The sequence below is a fragment of the Felis catus genome, chromosome B3 (genome assembly GCF_018350175.1).
Source record: "Felis catus isolate Fca126 chromosome B3, F.catus_Fca126_mat1.0, whole genome shotgun sequence".
NCBI classification, from domain to species: domain Eukaryota; kingdom Metazoa; phylum Chordata; class Mammalia; order Carnivora; family Felidae; genus Felis; species Felis catus.
In genome coordinates, this window is record NC_058373.1 from 125,974,875 (window position 1) to 125,984,536 (window position 9,662).

The window sequence follows — 9,662 nt, forward strand, 5'->3', positions numbered from 1 at the left end:
AGCAAAGACCACAAGAGACTAAATGCCTAGATGGAGACTTAACAGCCTGGAAGAGGATCCAGGAACTGAACTCAAAGTTTTTTCCCTCATTGGCTTCAACAACCTGTGTAGTGTTGATCTCTTTCCCTTTCTCTTTTGTGCATTGACCTGTGCTGCTCATAGAATGTTCTACTGTGTCTCCAAATAAGACTCCAGGAATGGTACATGCCACGGATACATTCAAGAACTGGATCCAGTCAGAAACACCAGCAACAACATCTGCTTTAGGAAACCTCAGCACTCCAGCCATCTCCCCCATTGTTCTGCTTTGGCTTGGCAGATGAAAATGTTCCTCTTTGACAGTTTAATTTGGCTTCTTTAGACCCTTATAAATCCTCAAATCACCATCTGGGTTTTTTTTTTCCTATCGCTATATCAAGTGCATCTCACCATTGCTGCTTTTTTCATAGCATATTATTCCTCTGTCCCCTTGTTCCTTCTGGTTCATATTTGAGCAGTGTCATACTCCACACATGATCCCATCCTTACTTTTCTTTTATGTGTATAGAATGTATCATGGGTAAACCTTCAGCTCTTACAATCACATCAGCAAACATTTAATGCTGCCTTTTATAACCCGAACACGCTTTGTTATTTCTTTCACATTTCATGCCTCAGTGGTTGTTGTAAGTTCCCTGCTGTATTACAACTGCCTGTTCAGACAGTTAATCCTCGTATCCACTGGGACATCACATATTGCTAAGGTCAGAATTTTCCCTTCTGTGAAATTGTGCAGTTTTACTCCTTAAGATATATCATGTGCTTAGGGCTCAAGCTTTAAACATTTCAAGTAACTTGCCTCCCTTATTATGGCAACTGAAAATATTCACAGGTCTACAGGGCCAATTCACAGACTTTTTCCTGAGCCATCCAGAAAAATGAATGCAATACTTAAAAGTCTACACTTCTGCATTGTAACTTTCCTACTTTTGGCTCATATCTGTGGCATCTACAGCATATATATCTTTTCAGAGCATACCTTTGTGTTTTTATTTTCAGCAACTACATTTGGCATCTCAAGTCAAGCATATGAAGCACTTTATAGAAGCATTTTCAACAACCTGACTTAATTCAGCATGACTTTTATCTTTATAGCCCCTAGACAGGAATGAGAGTCTTCTCAACCCCACATCTCCGTTGTCATAATGAAAGTGAGAAAATACTATTTGCCTAGCAGTGGCTGTGGGAGGTTAGAGGAGGGGCAAATATTCTAATTTGTCTAATGCCTTGTGGGCCTTCCTTCCAAGATTGTGATAGCCCTATCTCCTCTTTCCCAAGGTTAACTTTTCCTTTTCTGATCCTTGAATTGATTGTTTCTTTGATCTCCCTCTCTGGTCCAACAAATGGAGCCCAGGTACCCTCTGCCTACAAATGTGCTTAGGGTCCTCTGTGTCAGAAAACCCATTTCTCTCAACTGTATTGAAGCCCTGGTCTCCTTTTCTACTCACCATCCAAACTTTGAACCAATAGTATAAACTTGAAAGTTCTGTTTCATCACCTCTCATTCATCCCTGAAGAGTTTAGAGCAGACATTGCCATATTGGTCCACTAAGACTGCAAGGAAGAGTGGTTAAATTGGCCAAGAGGTGGGGGTGATGCAGTGTGGGTAAGGCATATCAGAGATAGGGAGTGGCAAGAACAGAGGCCTGGAAGCAGGACTGAAAAGATCCATTTTGTCAGAGTCAAGTGCAATGGTAGGACTTTCAGATAAGAAAACAGGTTTATCTGGTAGGAATTTTTCATCTTGTGAACTAGAGAAAATTGAAAACAAAATAACACCTTGACTTGCTACATGGAGCAAAATGAGCAGAGAGGACAGCCCTATGTATTATTCTCTGTCACCACTCTTCCCATGATTTTTCCATTGTCCAAGCGATGATTAGAATCCTCATTTCCAGGCTCCATGAACCAGTGCACAGGTTTAAACAACCTTAGCAGACAGACTCTTGGTTTATGCTCTCTGTTAATAACTTTACTTTGCCTAACAGAGACTAATGTCTGTCTCTCAACAGTACACAGTCCGGGAGAGTGTTTCCAGTCTGTTGGACACTTGCACACAGAGTTCAGTTCTGCTTGGGGACTACAAAAATGGGATGTGCATGAAAAATAAAATTTGAAAGATAAAATTTAGAATTATCCATGTCAACAAGCGGGTCTGCTCAGGTCAGATGATTGTTCAGCAATCATTTCCCTTTCTTTGGTGTCTTAGGGTATCCTCAGTTGAAATTCTGGGTTCCCACTTAATAACTGCTCCAGATATGCATTCATGTTGTCATCTATTGGTTTTTGTCTTGTCTCCTACTCAATGAAAAGAATCCACTTGGGGAGGGACTCTCCCATCAAGTGACCAATAAGCCTGGCTCTTGGGAAAGAACAGTATGATGGCCAAGAACATGGACTGTCATGGCAGATTGCCAAAGTCAAAACTCAACCTAGTTATGTAGCCTTGATTAAGTTACTTAACTCTTTGTGCCCCACTTTCTTCATTTGTTAAACAAGGATAACGATAGCAATTTTCTCATAATATTGTTACATGAAGTGAATTAACACATGCACGGTGTTTAGAGCAGCATTGTGACATTGTAATTTCAAGCTATTGTGATGTTCAATTTTCACAAGATATCAAGAACTCCTGAGGGTCTTCAAAGCAATTTTCTAAGACAAAGGGCAAAGTTCATAGTGGCAAACAACCAGCTGATCCCATTCTTTTTCATAATGTTCTCCATTTGTCCCACAATATGTCATAAGATGTGAGTAATCACATTACTTTCTTGGGAGGGGGCTGGAATTGGGAGATAATTAAATGATACTGTGCTGGGAGAAGAGTTTCTTTTAGTATATATATAATGAAAAAAATGTTGTAGACATGAGATAGGCATAAAGTACCTTAATGCCTATTTTGCATACACCTTGTCCCTCACTCACTCCAATGAACCATGTTGGTCTTCTTTTAAATTATCCCAGGACCTAAAAGGCTATCAGGACTGTTAAAGAAGAGTTGATACTGATGATAGTGTGTTCACAGGCTAATCATGGCCCAAGCCTTAATTATTGATGATGACAACTATACATAACCTTTGAAGATATTTTTTGTGTATCTTAGAAACAACTAAGAACTAGTTGACTATATAATTCTAGGAAAAAAAAAAACTGGTGATGTCAGTTCCATAGAGTTTTGAGGCCTTGTTTCTCCTCTTTTCCCTTCCACGAATGAATTTTCACCCTCAGAATGAGCTCTTGATGTAGATTTTCTATACCTGACCTTTTGGGTTGTTTGTATTAAATGTTCCATAAAAGTTATTTGGCACCTCTCTTCCCTTTCCTGCTCTCTGCCCATAGCTTAATTTCATATTTCCTTTATGGTGGGAAAATCCGGGAGGCTGTCAACACTTGATATTGCTCTGAATTTCAATGGGTAATGACGGCACTGATGGGAGGTCTGGGGTCTGCTCAGCTGAGCCTTGGAAGCACAGATGTTCCTCTAAGAGCTTGCCAAAGTTGGCCAAAGTCTCCATTGTGCAACTGGGTCTAAAACAATTTTGTAGATAGAAAGTGTCTCCCATTTCTGGTCCTCCTGCCTCCAGACAAGGCTGGAGACACTACAGAGGTAGCTTCTCTCATGGGATTTCCATACTCTGTGCTCTAGTTGGTGGTTTGGAGTTGCAGTTCGACAGTCTGGAACCAGCAAGAAGGTCAGTCTATTCTCCATACTGCACTGTAATTGGGAAGTTCATTTCTTCTGTCCATTCAGTTCCAACTTTAATTTTACTCCTTCCTCTGGCTTCTTATGATTGTGCCAAGGACTGCCACCATAGTCTGGACTAATAGAGAGAGAGAATTTAATGCCGTAGGTGTCCTTTGTCCTGCTGCTTATGTCAAAAGTGCATAGCGTTGAAACCCTCTTGAGAACGCTGGTTTTCAAAGCTGAAGATCGTGATCTGATGGCTCTGACATCTGGACATGAGAAACAGGCTTAGTGAGAGGTTGAGAGACAGTTGTGTGACCTCTCAACCTTCAACTAAATCAAATGTACTTTTGTTGGGAGAAAGATAATGACTGGAACAGATGTCATCTGAAAATGACTATCTGCACAACACTGCCCCATTCCTGAGAGAGATTATAAATTCTCCCCTTGGATGATAATCCTGTTTTCTCTAACCAGGTTTTGGGTTGTATTCAGAGAGAGGAAGATGATATTGTAAAATCAGAATTTAGAAGTCTTTGGGAACTAAAAGTACACTAAGTGTATTAAAAGTTTATGATGAAATCTCACATGAAGAAGAACTCCAAATAATTTATGTAGATACCCTCCTTTCACAGAGGTGGAGCTTAGTGACTTCCTCCCAAACAGCACCAGATGGAGAGGGGGTTAACAGAGTGAAGTTACCATAGAGAAACCTGGTAAATACTACCTCAGCTAAAGGATCAAGGTCAACACCAACAATCATAAATCATGTCAACTGCATGTACTCTGGATGTGATATGATGAAAATGACACTTTGCCTCTGTGATCTTTTCCCCAAACCCCATTACTCCAGTCTAATCATGAGAAAAATATCAGACAAATTTCAGTAGAGAGGCATTCTACAAAACACCTGACCAGTACTTCTCAAAACTCCCAAGGTCTTCAAAAACAAGGAGAGTCTGAGAAACTGTCACAGACAAGAGAAGCTTAAAAGAACATGACAACTAAATGTCATGTGAAATCCTAGAACAGAAAAAGGTCACCAGGCAAAAACTAAGGAAATATGAGTAAACTATGGACTTCAGTTAATTAAAAAAAATGTTTATAAGATACCAATCATTTTTTAAAATTATTTATTTATTTATTTATTTATTTATTTATTTATTTATGGGAAAGCACAAGCAGGGGAGGGGCAGAGAAAGGGGGCAGAGGATCTGAAGTGGGCTTTGTGCTGACACGCTGACAGCAGTGAGCCTAACATGGGGCTTAAACACAAGAACTACGAGATCATGACCTGAGTTGAAGTCAGACTCTCAGCTGACTGAGCTATGCAGGTGCCCTACCATTTTCTTATATCTCAACTGATTTAATTCGTGACCATGCCTCCTTTAAGGGCTGGGGCTTAGTATCCTAAACCCATGCTTTGAGAAGTATAGTAACTCACTCACTATATGAGCTGGGATTTAAGCTTAAAATTATATGACAACATAGAACAGATTGCCATATCCTATGATTTATATATCAATTTCTTATGCTAAAGCTATGATAATTCATTACACTGAAGTATCATAACTTTCGTGGCTTAAAACAACACCCATTTATATCACCATTTTGTATATCAGTAGTCTGGGTACAGCATGGCTCAGTGGGGTCTTAGAGTTTTTCAAAGCTGGAATCAAGATATAGGCAGAGCTGCCTTCCTTCCTAAAGCCCTGAGAGGTGACTCTGTTTTTAAGATCATTCAGGCTGTCTACCAAATTCAGTGTCTTGTGGTCATAGGACGGAGGTCCCCATTTCCTTTCTGGTTGTAGGGCTGGAGTCTCTTTCAACTCCTTGAGGCCCCTTTCATTCCCCATCACATTGCTCCCTCCATTTTCAACAGCACCTCAGGTCTTTCTCATGCTTTGAATCTCTTCAACTTCCCCTTTTGCCCTCAGCTGGGAATGAGCTCTGATTTTAAGGGCTCTTGTGATTCCACAGGCTTGCTGGATAATCTGTGAATAATCCACTGGATATGGGAGTGGGAGACGCAGGTCTCCATCTCATTTTCTCCATCTCATTTTTTTCTACCACAACACAACATCTTCACTGAGGGGTAAGATGACTGCAGGGCAGTCCCTGAGGGAAACTAATTTACTGGCCATATGTTACATTCAGATTCTAACTCCAGATCCTTTCAAAGTGATAAATCCATAAATTCTCTCTTCAAAGATGAATCGTTTTTCAGTTTAAAGCTTCTAAACTTAGAATTTATTTTCCAATCTTTGCATGTATCTAAGTGGTAATGTTTTCCTCCAGAAAGCTGTGAATAGCTTGCTTACAATTTCTTTCCTGATTCCCTTTTCCTCCATCAGATGTGACCTCTTCATTCTTTCCTTCCCCCTGGACTGGAAGTACCATGGGCAGAGGGGCATGTCTGTCATATGCACTTGCAGCCTGGTATAGTGAACACAGGAGCCAGTTGGTCATTGCAGAATGAATGAATGAATGAATGGGCATTCCCTCAGAACTGAGGAAATGGGCTGGGGCACGTGGGTGGCTCAGTCTGTTAAGCATCCAACTCTTGACTTCAACTCAGGTCATGATCTTACAGTCGGTGAGTTCAAGCCCCACATGGGGTCTGCACTGACAGTGCGGAGCCTACATGAGATTCTGTCTCCCTCTCTATCTGTCCCTCCCCTGCCTGCTTTCTGTCTCTCTCTCTCTCTAAATAAAAGTAAACTTAAAAAAAAAAAAAAGAACCAAGGAAATGTGGTATTCTGAGAGAGTAAGAAGTCCTCACTCAAGCTCACCTCCTCTCTGCCTCCTTCCAGGAAGGTACCAGGACCCTGAGGGGGCCACATTCACAGGGGTGATGTCACTGTGCACTGAAGTCTACAGCCTGGCTTTGGGGCTCTCTTTCTGGTGCTCAGTACTTTCTTTTCCCTGTGGTAGAGGTTGTGAACTGACACAGCAATAACATTCCTGTAACCAACTTGCTGGCACTCTCTGGAGTTTCCTCTTCCACATAACAGGGGAGAGTATGGTAAAATTCAGGAGCTTAAAGAGAAAGAGTTTTGAAAGAAACAATGGCTTTAAGGTTCAGACTGCTTGGGTACCCACATCAACTCTGTCCTTTACTAGCTGTGTGAGCTTGGCAAAGATAGTTACCCTCTCTCTGCTCCATTTCCTCATCTGTCAGGTGTTGATAATGGTAGCAAATGTTTCATAGTGGATGAAAACAAACTCATGTCTATAAAGCATTTTACACAGTGCCTGGCATCTAGAAAATGCTTCTCCCTTGTAGTCAGTCTGCTCATACACTCACTACTTAAGCATTTGTTCAAATCTTTCCTTCTCAGCAAGACCTCCCTGAGCATCCTACTTCATATCTCAACCTGTTCTGCCCATGAGCCAATTGGCACTCCTGATCTGTTTACTCTGCCCTTGTTTTTCTTTATTACATAGGCTTTCTCTAGATATTCTGATACATTACATTTCTTTTTTAATGTCGGTTATATATTTGGAGATAGAATAGGGGCTGAGATGAGAAGAAGGCTACTTGTCATGAAATTTTTGTGTTTCCCTTTTAGAGATTAAAAACAAAACCCTCTAAGCTAAATAAATCCCTATGGCATCATAGTTGACGCTTCTACTGAGCTTTAATTTAAGCTTCAAATCGCCCCCACATGGTAAATAAATACCAGATAAATATCTGGTGACTTTGCAATGTCTTTTGTGTTTTCTACAAGTTCAACTCCTCTGGTCCCAACTGTGGTCACCACTAAGCACAGATGATATCCACATTGTATTTATACCCATAAACGAATAGTCTCAGGGTTCCACTTGGATTAAAAGTATTAGCAAGTACTCTCCTTGGTCTTGGGCTATCATTTAGGGAGGGCTGTTTGGGCCCACAGAAATTCTAAGTGGCACACTTTTTACGAATTTTCCTCCAAATTCCTCTAAGGCTGAACTTATGCTTACTCAATAATCTCCCTGTGGCTCTGTGAACACTTTCTTCTCTAGTCCCTCTTATGGATAGTTCAACTGCAAACACCAACCCTTCCCCCCCTCCATCTCTTTCCATAAACTTATCTCTTTCCATACTCTTATCCCACTAATGCAAGAAGGTCTGCCACCCTATTTCACCCTACTATGGTGTCATTTAGAAATCTACTTCCAACATCCTTTTGCTGTGGTCATGATAACTGAACCGAATTTTCCTTTCACATTACTCTGTTACTGGTAACCCCCTCCAGGATTAAATCTCATTTAATTTACACACACATTGTTGAAACTTCTACTGAGGTTTAATTTAAACTGCATATCCCTCCCACAACACAAATAAATACTAGATAAATATCTGGTAACTTCTTTCGCTTATAATCAATCCCTTGATGTTCCCTAGAAGTTTGGGACTAAGTTGGAGTTTGGTATATTTCTTCCAACATCCAGTCCAAACTTTTTTGTACTTCTCAAGTGACAGTTCTATTTCATAAAGACTTTCCCAATTTTCCTGACAAGCTGTGATCTCTGCCTTTATTTTAATGTCTTCATTCAAAATTGTGCCCCCTGTTGACATTCTTATTATCCACTTTCTCTTTCTTCATTTTAGTCATCTCTGGTATTTTAAAATGTTGGTTTTATTATTATTTAGGTGAGGCCATAAGATCAGGAGACAACTGGTACTGAAAGAGTTACTCACAGTTCCCAAGAGAAAGGAGTGTGCCACACTGTGCAGGGCCACACAGGTTGGCATTGGGATCAATTAGGAGGCAACAGGGGAAAACATGGGCAAGAGCCTTTATTGTGGTTTCTGTGGGAAGGAGTGGGAGAAGCGGAGTAAATAGGTTAAGACTGGCTAATTTAAATAATTTCAGCAGGCTCTGGAGGGCAGAGACTGTCCTGAGTTGTCTGTTACCTGCTCCCAGGATGATTAGGGCAGGTAGATCTTGGCCTAGAGCCTAAGAGACAGATAAGGGAGGTGATTAAGGGGTATGGATTTTTTAAAAAAATTTGAGACAGAGAGAGAGAGAGAGCACACTAGTGGTCGAGAGGGGCAGAGAGAGAGAGAGAGAGAGAGAGAGAGAGAGAGAATCTCAGCAGGCTCCATGCTCAGTGAGGAGTGGGATAGGGCTGGATCAGGACTCCGAGATGATGACCTGAGCCGAAATCAAGAGTCGGATGGATGCTCAACCAGTGAGCCACCAGGCACCCCTGGAGATACAGGTTTTGAATGGATTGGTTTTGGATGGGTTGGTTTTCATATGAAAGGAGCACTTGCAGGAGAGTCCTTTATAGACTCTAGGAATTAACTAGCCCTGGAGGCACAGTCTTTCAAGTAGCTCCAAGTCCTTAGATGTCAGAACATCAGAAAATACAGAATATAAACAGGCATGCTTAATATATCCAGTCTCCTAGATTCTCTCCAGATCTCTTGATTAGATTTCTTTCTTCTTTCCCACTTAAGTCTTTCCCATTTCCAACACTGTTAACTTGATACTATGTTTTCACACTCAGGAATTCAACTTTCCACCAATACTCCAACCCTGTCAGTGCCAATGGTCACCACCATCACTTAAACAACCAAGATGAAGCACTGGATTAGATAATATAGCTAACCTTCACACTCACTTTGGACCTCGTCTCTGAAATTTCTCTACCACCTGCATACCTCTTGTCCTTTATTTATCTCTATTTGTTTATTCCACTCAACAAGTTCTTTATGCTTATTTAAGCCTGTGATGCCTGGAAATTCGTTTAATCCATCCTCTCCATTTTGAGTTCATGGACTTCTCCAGGCACTTCCTATCAATTTCCAAATGCTATTGATTGACCCTCATGATGTCTTCAGTTTCGCCTTCCACTCTTACTTCCTTCATGTGGTTTCCCTTCAACCAGAACCAACAAGCAAACTTGTTTCTTCCTCTCTCTAAATGGCATATATATTACTGCT